The 18,818-nt window shown below is 41.7% G+C and overlaps 1 pseudogene; it reads right to left on the reverse strand.

The window, feature by feature from the left end:
- Positions 1-2,115: 2,115 nt before the first annotated feature.
- LOC124501281 (60S ribosomal protein L9-like) overlaps positions 2,116-18,818 on the reverse strand; it is a 34,811-nt pseudogene continuing 18,108 nt past the window's right edge.

The following is an 18,818-nucleotide window of genomic DNA, read 5'->3' on the forward strand; positions in this document are numbered from 1 at the left end:
TCCTTTAAGGGTGAATAATATTCCACCGTGAGTGTGTGTATGCATATGTGTGTGTGTGTGCACGTTTTCTTTATTCCCTCATCTATCAGTGGACACTTACATTGTTTCCACTTCTTGGCTGTTGTGAATATTGCTGCTATGAAAGTGAGGAGAGAGCACATGTCTTTTTAACATCTTGATTTCAATTCTTTTGGAATATGTACACAGAAGGGGGATTTCTGTATCCTATGGTAGTTTTATTTTTCATTTTTGAGGACACCACTTACTATTTTCCATAGCAGCTGTGCCTTTTTGTCTTCTCACCTGTTGTGTACAGGGTTCCAGTTTCTCCACATCTTTACCATTACATCCTGTCTTTTTTTTTTTAATAATAGCCACCTTAAAAAGTGTGAGGTGATATCGCATTGTGGTTTTGATTTGCATCTCTCAGATGATTGGTGTCATTGAGCATCTTTTTCTGCACCTCTTGGCCATCTGTATGTCATCTTTGGAGAAATGCCTGTTCACGTTGTTGGCCCATTTTTAAATCTAGTTGTTAGTTGATTTGTTGTTGTTGTTGTTGTTGTTTTGGTTTTATTTGGTTTGTTTGGTTTTGGTTTGTTTGTTTTGTCTTGTTTTGCTGTTGAGCTTTAGGAGTTGTTAATGTATTTTGGAAATTAGCTCTTTATCAGATACATGATTTCCAAATATTTTCTCCCATTCTGTAGGTTGCTTTTTCACTCTGTGGTTTCCATGTCTTGCACAACACACAAAAGTCAATAATTCAAAATGGATCAAAGACATAAATGTAGGACCTTAAATGGTAAAACTTCTAGAAGAAAATATGGGGTGGGGGACACTTTGTGACATCAGCCTTAGCTATGATTTCATGGCTATGACACCAAACGCACAGGCAACAATAGACACATGGGATGATGTAAAAGCCTTGGTCCAGTTTTATTTTCTAGCCTTTACAATGGCTGTGCTGGTGTTCTATTTTGTTGAGCATTAGGGTTTGTCTTCCCAAATCATAGAGTTCTATCTTTACAGATGGGCCTGTTTATTTAAAAGAAGCTGTGTTGGGGGGCGCCTGGGTGGCGCAGTCGGTTGAGCGTCCGACTTCAGCCAGGTCACGATCTCGCGGCCCGTGAGTTCGAGCCCCGCGTCGGGCTCTGGGCTGATGGCTCAGAGCCTGGAGCCTGTTTCTGATTCTGTGTCTCCCTCTCTCTCTGCCCCTCCCCCGTTCATGCTCTGTCTCTCTCTGTCCCAAAAATAAATAAACGTTGAAAAAAAAAAATTTTTTTAAATAAATAAATAAATAAAAGAAGCTGTGTTGGGCGCCTGGGTGGCTCAGTCGGTTGAGCTTCCGACTTCGGCTCAGGTCACGATCTCACCGTCTGTGAGTTCGAGCCCCGCGTCGGGCTCTGTGCTGACAGCTCAGAGCCTGGAGCCTGCTTCGGATTCTGTGTCTCCCTCTCTCTCTAACCCTCCCCCGCTCATGCTCTGTCTCTCTCTGTCTCAAACCTAAAATAAAACATTAAAAAATAATAATAATAATAAAATAAGAGAAGCTGTGTCTTTTTCTCTCCTCCCTCCCAAGATGGTATCCATCTTGTTTTATAGAGAATATTATCTTCAAAGGCCTTGTTGGATCTGAGGCTCTGGTATATATATATATATATCTGGTATATCTGAGGCTCTGTTTTTGCTGTGTCCTACAAAGCCCAAAGCCCACATTCTCTGCAGCCTAGCCCTCTCGTTTACCACACTGTACTCGGAAAATCTGCTCAGCTGTGTGGGCCGCCTTGTTGGTCCTCAAAAACGCCACTGGGTCCTGCCTCAGAGCCTGCACTTGCTCTTTCCTTGACTGGAATACTTTCCCGATGGCTCATATGCTCTCCTCTCTCTCTCTCTCTCTCTCTCTCTCTCTCTCTCTCTCTCTCCCTCACACACACACACACACACACACACACACACACCTTATTCAAGTCTGGTCTGATATCACCCCCTCAGAAAGACCTTTTTTTTTTTCTTCCCCCAAATCAATACAGCTTTTACTTTATCTTTAAGACATGACAAATAAGTCTGAAAAGTCATCTGGCATCTTGCTGTTTCCTTAGCTGGACAACGTAGATCTTATTCATCAGCTTGCTGAACTGTTCCTTTTTCAGAAACCTAGACACCACCCCCAAATTTTTTGATAGCCTTGGTGTTAACTTGGTGGCTTGCTGAATCCAAGCAGCTGAGTTTGATACAAGTTCAATGTCATTTCCTTTAAGAATTAACTCATCTGTGGGGTGCCTGGGTGGCTCAGTGGGTTAAGTGTCTGACTTCAGCTCAGGTCATGATCTCACAGTTCGTGGGTTCGAGCCCCACATCAGGCTCTGTGCTGACAGCTTGGAGCCCGAAGCCTGCTTTGGATTCTCTCTGCAACACCCACTCCTGCTCATGCTCTGTCTCTCTCTCTCAAAAATAAATAAAAAACATTAAAAAAAATAATTAATTCATCTTTCTGGGCTTGCTTAAACAAGCAACACCTGGCCTTATCTGAACCTTATGGATGTGTTTTTCACCCAAGAAATTTCAGATTTCAACAAGAGAACCACTCTCCTGAGTAACAACGTTGATGGGGAAGTGAGCATACATGGACCTCATCTTGTAATGGAAGCCCAGTGTGACGCCCTTGACCATGTTCTATATATGACTACAAACAAACAATAGCCGGTTCCTTCTGTTTCTCCACTACTTGTCAACTCAGAGCCCCTTCTTTCCAAGGAGACTGAATTCTCCATTCGTGTGATTGAAGTACCTCCACAGGATTCCTCTGGGGCCCTTCGCAATAACGGTGCATCCCTTCAGAGTGATATCGACATTTTCTGGAACGTCGACAGTTTGCTGAGAATGGTCTTCCCTCTCACGATAGATGTGGCAAAGAGCAGAAAGGCCGTCTTTCTCAGCATCTATAAAATATCCCTTAACTCACCCTACCCCCTCTCATCACCTTTGCCCTCCTTTCCTTTTTTTTAATTGTTGTTTATTATTTTTGAAAGAGAGAGAAAATGCACAAGCACGGTAGGGGCAGAGAGAGAGGGAGACAGAGGACCCAAAGCAGGCTTTACACTGACGGCAGAGAGCCCAATGCAGGGCTCCAACTCACGAACCTTGGATTATAACCGGAGCCAAAGTAGAACGCTTAACCGACTGAGCTTCCCAGGTGCCCTTCCTTTACTTTTTAAATCACTTTAATTTCACTATTCACTACCTGCCCTGGGATCACATATTAATTTGTGCATATCTACACATAGGTTTTTATAACAAACATTTTCACAAAATCCTGAACTGCTAGCACACGAGGGCTATGGGTTCGTGGCACATGGGGGCCTCATGCCATCATGACATATCAACTGAATTCCCAGAGCTGGTATATATTAGCTGCTCAATAAATGAGCATTCATTGTTAAATGAATGAATGTTTCCCACTTATTTCAGTCCTTTGCTCTCATTTGGATTCCACTTTATTATATAGACTTCTATAAAATACCTGTAATCAAAGATCTTTTTCTCTTTAGTCCATGCAAATGTTAGAACGATGTGATTTGTCAAAAGGCTGAATGGGAAATGAGCCCGCTAAACTGTCAAAGCATTTATTGGCTTTTTACCACTCACTTAGCAATACCCCATTCCTGCATTTTGAGAGCACTAAAAAGTAATAGCTGGAAAAAGGATGCATATAGCCTGATATATCTAGGGTTACAGAATCTGCACCCACAGTAATTTGCACAAGTTAATAAATACCTTACAGGTTGACATCTATATTTTTAAAAGACTGAGTCTCTATACCTGCTTTATAACTAACAAAAATATAGACATAGTAGTGTGTTGTCCACAGTGCATTATTTTCACTGAGACTCTTAGAAGAAGGACGCATTTTGAACAGTGCTGGTCATGGCTAGTCCCCTTTCTAGGGCCTCACTGATTTTATTACGTTTTGCCCTCACCTTTTCCTGCCGGGATATTATAGATATAATATGAATAGCTAATGTTTTTGTGCACTTTCTACGTGGTAGGCATTGTGCCAAGACCTTTTCGTGCATTTCCTCATTTAATCCTCTCTACTCTATTAAGCAGGTAAAATTATCTTATTCTCATTTTAGGAATAAGAGAGCTGAGACTAACGAGCAGCCATGCAGTTACTGAGGATTTAAACCTTGGCCTGTCACGTTTCTAAGCCTCTGCTCCTAACTGCCTTATAGACTACCTCCTCTACTTCCTGGTACCCTGACCCTCCAAATTTGGGGGCACCTGGATCACACAGAAATCATAGGTAGAGGGGTAGGAGGTCTTCGGATGGCCCAGAACCCTCCAGATGCATGCCCCTAATGTTCTGTTTCTCAAGTGACTAAAGAAAACCAACTTCCCAGGGGCGCCTGGGTGGCTCAGTCCGTTAAGCGTCCAACTCTTGATCTCGACTCAGGTCACGATCTCCCAGTTCGTGGGGGATCGAGCTCCACCTTGGGCTCTGCACTGACAGCACGGAGCTTGCTTTGGATTCTTTCTCTCTCTCTCTCTCTCTCTCTCTCCCCCCCCCCTCTCTTTCTCTGCCCTCCCCTGCTTGTGCACTCTCTCTCTCTCTCCCCTCTCTGTCTCTCTCAAAATAAATAAAATAAACATTTAAAAAGAAAAGAAAACCAGCTTCCAAACTAACTTGCAAAATGAATCATTACGTGCTACAGAAATTTAGGACCCTGGCTTTACTGGGAGCAGACTTGAGGTTAATCTAGCAACATCTGGGTCACTTGAAGAAATGTCAGGATAGAGCCTACCCCCCCCCCACCGCCCCAGACCAGAACCCTAAGAGAAAGGAGGGGCGGCCAGAGCAAGTAGCAGTGAGATCCAGGAAAGAGGGCCTCATTGCATCAGAGGATGTTAAGAAAGTATATCTAACACCTTCTTATTACCTTGTACTCGCAGCTTTGATCTAAAGGAAAGAAGTTGGTTCCGTCTGCAGACTAGATTCATTTTATGACCTGAGGCATATTCATTCAGGCAACTGGGGTATTACATTTTCCCTGCAGCTATTTTCAAGCTAATTAACGTATCAAGCACTTTCCAGTTTTCCCATTCTTGTTCATGACTACCCCAAATCTTCCATTTCTAAAATGATTTTGTTTTTGAAGTTACTTTCACTTCTTAGGGCTTCCTAGAGCTTTCGCTAACTTTTTTCTTGTTGAAAATTTTATGGGAATATGCTGCTTCTGTATTGATGCAATTAAATTGTCAAAAAGTACCTTGTCAGGATTATATGCTGAAGACATGTCCCTGGCCCCAGCAGTTGTGCTGTATGAATGGGGTTATTAACCCTTCACCGACCTGACGGCTGCTTCTTAGCCCAGCAGGTTCATGGAGGAACTAGTTTTCTCCAGCTTTTCAGAAGGTAAATGCAGACACACGGGCTTGTACATGATGAAAATATTAAATAAAATGAGTGATCCATTTGAATGTTGTACTTTTAACACTTTTACTGAAATACCACCACACCTTCCCACGTAGCGTTATATACACACGGTGAAATTAACTAAGGGTGTTTGGGGCATGGTCTTCGTGAGTAGCCTGTACCTGAGTTGACACATCCTCCCTAACCCAACAGCTTACTTGGTTGGCCTATATAGCATGGTCCTTCCACCGCACAAGGAAATTCAGTCTGCAATTTTTATTGTCTATAAAGACCCAGTGCCCTGCTAGGTACTCTTGAAGATCCATATTTTTGAATGCAGGGTTTGCATCGTGCCCTCAATGATTTCAAAACCAGGCTCTCAATTTGCATGTAGCTTCTGAGTTCAGTTACTGTGCTCTGTCTGGAGGCCTCATCTATGTGAGTTTGCTGATTTTCTTTAAGACCTCAGAGTTGGGAAGATCACGATAAGGAACAATAACACTTTTGAAGAGCCAATTACCCGACAGGTCCTTGACACCTATTCAATTATTTTATCTTTGCAAAGTGCAGGGAAGGTATGCATCATCCCTGCTTTACCGATGGGGGAATCAGCTCAGATAAGAAGCTTGCTCAAGGAACCACAGGTTATTGAGTCAGAATTGTATTCTAAGTTCTGTCTCACTTTAAAACCCATCTTCTTTCCAGCACACTTGACATCTGGCCATCAATGTAAAATGAAATAAAGTTTTGATAGCTGCTTAATGTGATCAATGTAGGCGGCCAAATAAAATAAACTAAGAATCTGAAAGAGGTATTTCGCTTTGACTAATATGGCTTATTTAACTGTCTCACACTTGTACGTTAAAGGGATAATTGTAAAGTCTCTAAATTACTTACGTTATGTGGACATAAGCCTGATGCTGTTTTATTCTGACTCTAATTATATTTAATTTCATATTCCTAATAGCTCCTTGTCTAGTGGGTGTCCTGAAGGATAAGGAAAGGTACGTTTTCAGCATGTTTTTCAGTAGTGTATGTTCAGTAATTCTTAAGAGCAGGACAGCGTGTCCCCCTTTAAAGGCACTTCGTTCAGACAAGTCAGGCTTACAGATACACTAGGGAGTGATTCGCTTACAAAACAATTCTTCTCTCTTAAAGGGGTTCACCACAAAGTTTGCTTAATCAGTAAGACCCTCTAGTATATTTAAAATAGTATTTTAATACGTGAATGTGAACGACCCTCCTTTTAAGAAATATTTCTGTTAAATTTTGTGTTAAGTGGGGCTCATCTGTACCTAGAATTGATCAAGTGTTTGCCCTCACGAAGAGCACAGAACACTTCTCCCGTGTGATCTCATTCATTCTTGGAATGATTTTGGAAGCAAACAGGAACCAACGCAGAGATGAAGGAAAACGTGTGTGAGTGTGTTCACCCGTTTATTCTAACGACCGACACTACAAACCTCGGGAAATTTAGGAAAGAGATGTAATATAATATGTTGCCCCAACTCCTTCCCCATCTTCTGAAGAAGGATTTGACTGGGAATTAGGTAAAATTTATTCTCTATGTAATACATATGAAGCTGTTTAAACTGTAATTGTGTGCAATTTGAAGGAAATGTTCTTCCAACGGAGTGAAGATTGACCTACTCAGGAATATTAAAACGTACAGGGGTTCACACTCTTGTGATAGTGTTTTATCATTTTGAAAACTTATTCTTAATAGACCCCCACATTACATTTCAGTAAAGTGGTTTCATTTTCTTTAACAACCATTAATAGCTATTAGCGGTAAAAAAATATATATATAAGGCTTTATATAGATCATTAAAGTACACTTAAGTAATATGTAATTGACAATTAAATCAGCATGGCAATGCATTATCCTAAGTTTGATAGATCTGCCTTTTCTAAAGTACTGAGAAGAAAGGGCCTTTGTAAGACACCCCGCTACAGACTATTCTTGTACTTTAATTGATCACAAAGAATACATTGTCTTCATGTATGTGCTTGGTAATCATCTTTTACAAGTTTCCTTTTGTGAGGATTTTGATGCAGTGTGTGGGAGTTTGGTTCATGCTAGAAACAGTGTTTTGGGTGAGAGTTGGAATTAGCAGCCACCTTTAACCCTTACTCCTGGCTATTATCACAATATAGAAAATAGTTGGAGCTTTCTTTCCAGTCTGAAAGCCCAGAGTCACCATTCTCTCGGTCCCTCTCCTTTCCTTCACCTCTCCAAAGACATGAATGTGTAGTCATGAGGCCGGGTCTCCGTGCTGCCTGAACGATGGCACACCGGTGATGCGAGCCCCTGTACCTGGGCAGCCAACGGGCATTGACCTGATCTGCTCAAACCATAGAGGAAGCATGCAGGCTGTGTTTGTTTGGGCAATCTGGAATCCCCCAACACCCTCCCCCACCCCCGGCCTGAGGAAATGTGTGGACTTACCATCTAGAAATTCTGGTTAACATAGTTTCTACATTGAAGTCAAAATATAGAAGCATACCAGCATTGGAGAGGGGGTTTTTGTCATTCATATATTTTTTTTTGCCCCAGATGGAACTTCTAAAAATTTCAAAGATCATTGATTAATCCCCACTTTTCTTCATTTCCCTGTACCTGTAATAACAAAGGAATTTATTTAGTGTAAATCTTAAAAAAAAATGAAGAATATATTTGCTGTATTTCAAACTATGAAAAAGGAAATGAAGAAATTAAAAAGATTAATTTCCATCTAATTTGCTAGACTCTGAGATAGGTCAAAGTATCAATAGAGTATTTTTACCCTCTAAAATCTTACAAAGATATTTTATAGTCTGAACATAGTCAAGTTTAATGTGAGTATGATTAATCTCGTAAAGATTTCTCTGCTTTACTGCATCTTCCTACTCTTATTTAATTTATGATTTTTATGGGGTTTTAGGTGAGAAAAATGTATCACTTTAAAAGTAGAAAAAGCATGGGGCACCTGAGTGGCTCAGTCGGTTGAGCGTCCGACTTCGGCTCAGGTCATGATCTCGAGGTTTGTGAATTCAAGCCCCGCACCGGGCTCTGTGTTGGCAGCTCGGAACCTGGAGCCTGCTTTAGATTCTGTGTCTCCCCCTCTCTCTGTCCCTCCCCCGCTCATGCTCTGTCTCTCCCTCTCTCTCTCTCTATCAAAAATAAATAAACATTAAAAAAAAATTTTTTTAAGTAGAAAAAGCATGATGGGCAATTTTTAAGTAGTTATAAAAATATTGAGATTACTTAGATATTGATACCCGATTAGTGGAAATTAAATTTTTAATTGACCTAGGAAGGAGAAAGGGGTCTTGTATAAACAGACTGTGTTTCTTTATGCTGTAGTATGGTCCCGTGCACATGATTTTTTAAAAATTAAATTGAATGAACGAATTCAAGGCATTTACACCACACTTAACATGACCAGGGCACAGTTGTGATGGGTGATTCAGCTGATGGCTCCAAGCCTACCGCACTGCAATGTGGCCAGACTGGCTGGAACGTGTGTGATGAGTTAGCAGTCAGAACTCAGTCTCATGCATCCCTAATGCTATATATAATGGGTACATCTGAGCTTATTAAAGAGGGGCACTGCACCCACAGAAGGTCCCCTGCCCTGAGGACTTTCGGCAGCAGTAGGAAGGCACAAATCCGAGGGGTAACTGGTGAAAATGACAAGAGAATGCTGTAGAAGTGTATAAATTGTGTTTATGGGAAGAAGCAAAAAGTCGCTGATTTTCTGAAGGTCAGCCATGGACAGACTTCTTGGCAGTGATGATCTTTAATATTTTAATCCCGCCATCTCAATTTGATTCTACGACTTGAAACAGGCTTCATGGTGTTAACTAAAGAAATTAAGATTGGCAAGGTTATCGAGACTTGATTGCAAAAACCAGGCAGCAAGGTGGCTAGAAACTTTAACGTATCTGGTCAGTCGGCACTGAAAAATGATAACCCATCTTTGAAGATTTTGTTTTTTATTCCTGGTAATGCACCAAAACCTCGCTAATTCAAAACAGTCTTTCCTAAAATTGGAGAATTTCCCAAATGTAAACTATATTTGTAAATATTAACTAAGGCATACTTACACTACTTAGTTGAATAAAGTATGTTAAATGAAAAATAATGTCACAACAGGGCAAATCCAATGTTTTCTCTAAACTTTAAAACAGCAAGTTGCACCATTTACTTTTTAAAATTTTGCTCAAAATCAATTACATATTTTGGGGGATCTCTGGTTAGAATGGTGTTTTGACTTCTGGCCCCTGACATAATTCAAAGGTAGAATACTTTAAAAGAATAATCCTCTACAACCAATTATGGTTTGTGCCAAGAATAAAAAGATGTTTTTGTTTTAGAAAATCTGTTAATATATAATACATCACCTTTGTAGATAAATGAGAAAAAAAAATGATCTTGAAAGACACACAATAAAATTAAACCCTAATTCCTAAGGGGGAAAAAACTCTTAGAAAACCAGGAATGCAAAGGAACTTTTAAAACTTAATAAAAGACAGGTGTTTAAAAAAACTTTTTTTTTACATTTATTTATTTTTGAGAGACAGAGTGAGACAAAGTGAGAGTGGGGGAGGGGCAGAGAGAGAGGAAGACACAGGATCGGAAGCAGGCTCCACGCCCTGAGCTGTCAGCACAGAGCCCGACTCGGGGCTCGACCGTGAGATCATGAGATCATGAGACCGTGAGATCATGACCTGAGCCGAAGTTGGACGCTCAACTGACTGAGCCACCCAGGCGCCCCAAAGATAGGTGTTTTAAAGCAATCATTGGATGAGAAATAAGCAAGATTGCAAATTATCTTCATTCATTAAATGAGGTTCTAGAAACCCTGGTCAGAGAATAACACACGGAACTGAAATACGGATATGCTAATTAGAAACAAAGATGAAAAATTTATCATTTGCACATGACATGAATATAAACATGAAAACCTCTAATAGTTTAAGGATAGTATAATAAAAAATGTTTTAAATCCACAGCTGTACTAAAAGTCAGTAGTAATGGTTAGGTAAACTATTTGAAGAAAACATTAAGTGCTCCCTGAGAGAGAAAATAAATGAAGATTTTAGTAAATTTAGAGTTCATCCATATTCCTAGGTGGAAAGAGCAAGTATTATAAAGATGTTAAATTTCCCCAAATATATCTAAGTTTTCTATTCAAATACCAATCAAAATCTCAGTGGAAAATTTTTGAATGGGCAATGTTCTCAACTTCAACTTGAAGTTCCCTTTGTACAGAAAGAGTACTAATTAGGGTACTTGCCATCCTAGATGATATAAAACACAGCTCCCAAGTTTTACTACTTAAATCAGTGAGGTACCAACAAAAGAAATGACAGAGAAATTCAGTAGCACTGACTCTAATACATCAACATACTCATCATACCCTAAAAATGCTGGGAAAAAAATGGATCACGTGATCAGGGATACCGGCAAAACCACCTGTATGTGAAAGACAGAAAATTCAGGTTGAAGCTTACTTTCCAAAATAATTCTAGATGAACCAGATAGTAAGAATAAAAATCAACAAAACACAAAGTCACAGATTAATCTTTTAGGATGGACAAGACCTTTGCTATAAAAAATTAAGGGAAGTTATGGAATATTTAGCTGTCTAAAATATTAAATTTGGTACCAGAAAAAAAAATTAAGTAAAATAATCATCTGGGGAAAGTTTATAAATTTACAAATCTTTTTTTTTTTAATTTGAAAGAGAGAGAGTGCATGCACGAATGGGGGAGAGGGGCAGAGGGAAAGAATCTTAAGCAGGCTCCCCCTCAGTCTGCCAAGCCGTCTGTGGGGCTCGATCCCACAACCCTGGGACCATGACCCTGAGCCAAAATCAAGAGTCAGACCCTCAGCCAACTTAGCTATCCAGGCACCCCAATCCTTTTTAAAAAAGAATTAAAATAGAGAAATTTTGTAGAACCGGTGCAACTTAATTAAAAAAATCACCAGTTGATGACGAAGGCACATGAACTGACCAATCATAAAAGAAGACAAATGACCATAAATATCAGGGTAAATATTTATCTTCAAATAAATAAAATATTTATATTTATATTTATATTAAATGAAACAGTGACATAACGCATCTCCCTCTTCGTGTTTGCAAATTTAAGATTAAATAGTAGTGTGTTTGAGAGAATGCCGAGTCCGAGTGCCCTTGTCCTGTTGCAAATTCGCAGAGCAATTTGTTGATAGATGTGAAGACTTAACACAGTTGACTTAACACAGTTGTCTTCTCTCAGAAGAAAATCAGAAATGCTCACAAACATTCACATTTAAGAATTCTCATTTCAGGGGTGCTAGGTGACTCAGTCCATTGAGAGTCCGACTCTGATTTTGGCTCAGGTCATGATCCCAGGGTTGTAGAATCCAGCTCCGTGTAGGGCTCCACGCTGGACAGTGCAGAGCCTGCTTCAGATTCTGTTCCTCCCTCTTCCTCTGCCCCCCCCACCCCCACACACGTGTACGCTCTCTAAATTAAAAAAAAAAAAGAGTTCTCATTTCAGTGTTATAAATGAAAGTAAAAACGGAGAAGTGCCATAAATATCTAGCCTTAGGGAAGTAGTTGGATTATGTGACATCAGTAAAATGAAATAACGTGCATCCTTGGGCCACATTTTTAAAAATCATTACTTGTTCATATTGTGAAAACAACAGGAATAAAATTAGTATGATCGATATAACCCCAATTTTAGGTGGAAAGACTAAAATTGAAAATGACTGAAAGGAAATATACCAAAAGATAAACAAATTATTTTTTCTAGTCAGATTTAGGTGACGATAATTTTTATCCGTTATACTTATATGTATCTCTGAGCAACACTGTGAACGTGAATTGCTTTTATAATCATTAAAAATAGTAAATGTTATTTTTGAAAGAATCACCTTGTATGTCCAAATTATCACTAAATCTGAGTTAATGACATCTAAATTAAGAACATTTTAATAGTAAAGCTTGAATAGTATAGTATTATATGCACAGTGGGAATTCAGTATATTATATTGATAAGTTTCATTTATAGCAAGATGCTAAATATAGGCTTAAAAAGGAAATTATTTTCCAGAGATTTCAGGGTAAGTAATTGTTGCAAAACAGGTTGTGTTTCAGCCTAAAACAACCTGGCAGCAGGATTCAGTAGAGTGCTTATAATCACATCAACTGGCACACTTTTCTAGGTATGTCAACACAGTTTGGGTATCATGGAGGGCAGTTTGTGTTCCCCATAGCTTTGTAAAATCTTAACGGCTTCGCAGATAGTCTGACAAAAAGACTACATTTATAGAAATGGGAGAAAATGCATTCAGGTACTTATAGCATCTTTTTGAGGTGTGTGTGTGTGCGTGTATGTGTGCGTGCGTGTGGTTTTGGTGTGGTGTGTGTGCGTGTGTTTTCCAATGAAGTATTCCTTTTGAAGTTCAGAGCTTAGGCAGAGAAAGCATGAGTTTGGTGGGTATAACTTTCAAATGCTTAAAACAGCAACTTTAATCTCAAGTTATGATTGACATCAAGCAAAATGCAGACTCTCTTTGTTCTGTGTGTGTGTGTGTGTGTGTGTGTGTGTGTGTGTGTTGTTTAATGTAAGGAAAAGGTTTGAAAAGTTCAACTGTAGACACTAATGAATTTGGCATCCTTCAAGATGTGTCTCATAAGGAGCAACTCTAATGACAGGCCCATGACACATGCTCTAAGGGAATGTGACAACAGTCCCAGTTGGGAGGCCTGCTGTTGCAGAGACCTGCTTTCAGCTCCCAAACTCTGTCCTGGGGAGAGCAGGATGTATAGCCCTCTGGTAACCAGGCTGAGAGCCTCAGATATGGCATCACACAGGCCTTTCAACAATGACAAAAATGATCCGTGGGTCAAGGTGGCCATAAACCGCCCACATCAGATTATATCATTACACAGAGACGAGGTTACCTGAAGGAAGAGTAGGAAAGCTTTACCTTCTGGTAATTTTGTTTTCTTGATGTTTTTGGAAAAGGTTCAGGTTTTTTGTTTCTTTTGTCAACTTCCCTAATAGTACATAAGTGGCTATAGACGGGCACTGCAGCTTTGATTGAGTGCTGACCCCAAAGATTTATGAAAGTTTACAGCAGAAAAAAAAAAAAAGCTCTTCGAAGATGACTCAAGTCACATGGAACCTCTGTGGCCTTTTGAACCTTTGATCATCTCAAAATAAAAGGCAGATAACTTTTGATCACATAATTGTGCATGGACCATATTATGCTTACATTGGCTTCTAGACTCAGCTCCCTCATTTCCATTTTACACACCTCTATTAGTTTCTACTTCCTAACGCCCCTGTCCATGCCTCTCTCCATTATGGTCCTTTGATCATTTGGTCATTTGTTTATTTATTTGAGTATGCAACAGGCATTTATTGGGCACCAACCATGTATCAGGCATCTTAGCATCAGAGATCAGGAAATTATCATCATGGTCCCTAATCTCAAGGAGCCAACACTCTAATTGGGGCACAGGAAAGGAAACTAATTCACTAGGCAATTGCTGCAATAAAGCTGCCTATAAATGATTACACAGTACAGTGGATTGCAACAATACACATTTACTCTTACACTAAAGAATCTGCAGGTCAACTGTAGTTTGGCAGATCTAGGTTGGGAGCTGTCTTTTCAGCTTTAAGTCAGCTGTGTTTGGCTCCAGACTGTGGGTTGGGCTCAGATCTTCTTCATGTGTGTTTATTCTGAGGCCCAGGTGGAAGGGACAGTAGATTCTCCGGGGCGTGCTTTTCTCAGGCAGGTCACAGAGTAAAGACCCAAACTAAGCCACGCGAGCACATTTGATATAACACCTGCTAACATTTTAACAGCTGAAGCAAGTTACATTGTTAAGCCCAGTGTCAATGGAGTAGGGAAATCTGTTCCACCCACTCTCGTGCATTACAGGCAACATGGTAGAGGAAGGGCATGAATAATTGGCAAGATAAGAATCTACCACACAAATGATGACAATCAGGTATGATACACAGTACAAGAGAAGTATAGTCAAGGTTTTGAGGAGGTACAGAGAAATACCATAGAGGAGGGGCATGTCAATCACAGTTGAACCAGGAAAGCAAAGGCAGTAGGATAGATAGATAGGTGATGTATAGATGGATGAATAGATGAATGGAAGATACAGAGAGAGAGATACATACATACATACATACATACATACATACATAGTTGTTACAGGGCTTTAACTCTACACAGCATGGGAAAGCAGTGTCTATAAGGTTTTTCTGCATCTGATGATGGAACTTGACATTCACAGCCAAACAGTCAAAAAGGGGAAATGGATGCAGAGTAGGGGAGATCAAGGACAGACTGGAACCCCCAAACACTGAATGTTTGCATGCAAGGATGGACTGAGACATGCGTCTGTTCTTGTTGCCTCTGCCTTGAGGACCTGGATGATAGAGGTAAACACGCACCTGACCCGGAAGTCAGAGAAGCCCAGGGAGGATCTGGGGAAGGCAGAGTGGGCTTGGCTGCTGCTTCACACCAAGGAGGCAAGTCAGTACATCAGCAATAATGTGTGCAAGCTACAGAATGACTATTTCTTCCCTTCTGTCCTTCACATCTCCCAAGAATCTTCCTGTAGCTCACCCTAACCAGAAACATTAAAAGTAGAAGAAGGAGAAGGAGAAGGAAAAGGAGGAGAAGGAAGAGGAGGAGGAAGGAAATTGAAAACTGGGGAAATGTAGTTCAGCATAGCCCAGTGGACACATGACAGGGCCACCACAAGGGAAACCTAATCCAACTATCAGAAAGAGTAAATTAGAAAGTACTTTCAGTGAAGGTGATATTTGAACTAAATCTTTAAGGATGAGCGGCAGTTAACCAGGAAGGAGGAATGTCCGTTTAGGCAGGTACAAAGCATGAGAAAGGTAGGCTCAAGAATATGGAAGTCCTGGTGTGGGAAGCAGCATAACCAAAGCCACCAAGAACACATCATAGTCAAAGTTGGGTTTAACTTATTACAGCAAAGGAGAATGCACACCAGGAGTATGACGGGGCATCTTAGGGAAAGAGTTGGAAGAGGCTTACTATAGAAAACAGGGCTTGTGCACATGCTGAAGAAGTTTAAAGATGTGAGAGTCAGTTCCCATTAGCTGTTTTTAAGAAGTATTGGGCTACTGTGATGGACTGAACCATTCTCCACTCCCCAAATCCATATACTGAAGTCCTAACCCCCAGAATGTCAGAATGTGCCTGTATTTGAAGGTAGGGCTTTTAAGTAGCTAACGAAGGTTAACAAGACCCTAAGGGTCAGATCCAATAGAACTGGTGTCATTCTAAGGAGAGGAAGAGACCCCAGGGATGTATGTGCACAGAGGAGAGGCCATGTGAGGACACAGAGCTACAAGCTGAGGAGAGAGTTGTCTGGAGAAACCAAACCTTCCAACACCTTGATCTTGGACTTCCAGCTTCCAGATCTGTTGCTTAAGCCCCCCGCCCAGTCTGTGTTCTTTTGTTACAGCAGCTCCCGCAGACTCATACAGGTATCCTGGTAGCTTTTGTCTAGAAAGCAGGAGAACTAAAGCAGAGCTAGAGTCACCACTGGCAAAGAAGCAGTTGGGAGAAGGGGATGTGTCATTATTTTTGTGTTTGCAGTGCCTTTGTCTCTCTCCTGTTGCACATGGTCTCAAAGTCTGGTTATTTTTATATTCTGCGAGAGTTGTTTGTGTTTAGTTGGGAACATCATGGCCTACCTGTCAGCTACCAGCTGCCGAAGCTGTTTTTCGCCTTCTCGTTGGCATCTGCGGAGAGCGGTCTCACTCACTGATCCAGAAATTACACTGAGTCTCCAATGCTTATTTTGTTGACTACAGATGCCACTGCTCGATTTACCAGATTCGCCGCCTGGCCTTGCTCTTCCTCATTTCTCTTCTTCCCCCACATTCTCCAGTACTTGTGCTGTTCTACTCAGACTTTCTTTTCACTGTCACCCACGTGTGAACTGTCCTCAGACTGGTCTCTCCTGCTGGGGGTGTCCTCACACTTTCCTTCCACATCCTCCTCCAAAGAAGGCATACCTTTTGAGATTCTCCACGAAGGGCTCTCACATTACTCTAGCCAAGCCTTACCGTGTCTCCTTCCTTGGAACTCCTATGGCTCATAAAACATCACAGCAGTAGACACTCTTGTTCTTTGTCCCTTTGGATAAGTTCTGTGTTTCTAACAGGAATATTCACTCTCTGAGGGCAGGGGCCTTTCTAGAACCTTTTTTTTTTTTTTTTTTTTAAAGGCTGGGGCGTGGAGCCCAGCACAGGGCTTGAACTCAGGACCCTGAGATCAAGAATCGGCCGGCGGCTTCACCTACTGAGCCACCCAGGCATCTCTAGAACCTCTATTGAATTCAATTGTAGGTAAATAACATTGTAGTCCCTCAGCTACAAAAAGCGTAGTTGGTTTATTACATCATAGTTTTGTTTCCTTTTTAAGCTGGGACCGTATTATGACATCTTTGTGTTTCCTTTGCTGCTGGGATGGTGTCCTTGACTTACTCCTGTATTTAGCCAGCCAGCCAGCCAGCAAGTATTTTTGAGTGCCTATTTTTGTGCTCAGCACTTGATGTTTAAGCCAAGTCCTGAAGGATACGCAGAAATAAACCTGGTGAGGGGGTGGGATCACTGGAGAGTTCTGTGCATGTGGGAAACAGCCAACCCCAGTGCAGAGGCGAGGGAGACCCTGTGTGTGAGGGCCTGAAAGATGTTCCCGGTGCACAGGACACCAGGGTACCAGCCGAGAAGACTGTGAAATGAGGCTGGAAATGTGGGTGGGTCCTGTGAGTCATGTCATGTGGCTTGGGCTTCAGTTTCAGAGCGGAGATGGAAGGGGGAACCCTCAGCGGGTGCTGAGCAGGTGGTAACTGTGACCATTTTTCAGCAGCAGAGACCTCACTGCTGAAATGGATAGCAGGGTTCAGAGCCAGTGAGACTGGAGGCAGAGAGGCTCCTTAGGAACAGTGGTAGCCTGAATTCGGCTCGTGCGGGTGGTGAAAAGTAGGTGAGCTGTTGAGAAAGTCTTCAACGCACTCTTGCTGTCTCTCAGGCAATTTTTACTTACAAGCATTCTAGTTCCTAGATATTTAGATTCATCAAATTCTTTTTTGGTTATGGAATTAAAAGCAAGTTTTGGTTTAAGAAAAAAAAAAAAGGTTTTATTGACCTGGGTGCTGATTGCATGGCTGGATTCACTCTGTGGATATCAGGGAGCTGAACGCTTATGGGCACTTTTTTCTAAGTATATGATTCTTCGCTAAAAAGTTTAAAGCAATTGGCCCCAGAAATGTTATCCACGTCTAGAGTTTTATAGTTCCTTGTAGTTTTGGAAATCCTTATCTGGCAAAGTTCATAAACACCTTCAAAAAGACTTTTGCTCTGGGCCTTTTTGAACTGCCGGGTCCAGCTGGCCCGTCGGTAGTGTATGAACTTGCTCCGCACGGGGGCTCCTGTTCTGTGAGCTGGATGCAGCCCCCCCTGGCCCCTGGCCTCCTTGGTTTTAAAGTTCTGCATTAAAGGAGGCGGTGAAGAATGGCCGGGCACCTTTCGATCTGTCTCAGGAGTCAGGGCAAGCGTCTGACGGTTCAGCAGGAGCCTGCCTGGAGCAAGCAGCAATTTCACCTGCGACTCTCAGGCAGCCCAGCCCCCTCTCCCTTTTCAGCGTGTGCAGGTGCGGGAGTAGCCTGCTTCCTTGTCAAACTAGGCTGCCCTCTAGAGTTACCACCATGGTTCGAAACTGGTTCCTGGAACTTTCAGAACGTTCCTGCCTCGTGTTTGTACTGCCCTGCTTTTCCATTTAGCATCCAAACAAATAATTCATGCTCTCCTGGCCAACAAAGTCACTGCAAACTTCATGGGCGGATTTTTTCTCTCTCCACTGGAGTCTAAGCCCCTTAGTGATGTATCTGCCCTTCTCTTTCTCTGGGTATCTTTCTGTGCCTCCTCCATTTCTGATTTGCCCTGGGGTTCTGGCCTCGCATCACTTCTCGTTTTGGGCCCCCAGTGCTCCTTCTGGCTGATGTCATCCACGCCCGGAGGTAGTTCTGCCTGTTTCCTCCACGTGGGAGGGCTGCCGCCAGCCTCTCGGGCTCAGCGTGTTCCCTGTGGACCCCTCACCTTTCCTGTGTACCCCACTGTGCCTTTTTAGCTCCAGCTCAGTTAGCATATCATTTGCCAAACCATCATGTTAGCGCCATCAGAATCATCTTCCACTCTAGTGTTTTCTCTCTTCTACCCATTCAGTGGTCCATGTAACAGTTCCATCACCAAAATATCTTTTACCCCCCTTTCCATCTTCTAGATAGCTACTGCCTGGACAGTGTGGGATAAAGAAGAGAAAAAGCCTGATTTCCATCAGGTTGGGAGCCTG

This window comes from Lynx rufus, unplaced genomic scaffold, assembly GCF_022079265.1.
Source record: "Lynx rufus isolate CCGP_SWC_20201006 ecotype Redwood Valley unplaced genomic scaffold, mLynRuf1.p SCAF_7, whole genome shotgun sequence".
NCBI lineage: Eukaryota > Metazoa > Chordata > Mammalia > Carnivora > Felidae > Lynx > Lynx rufus.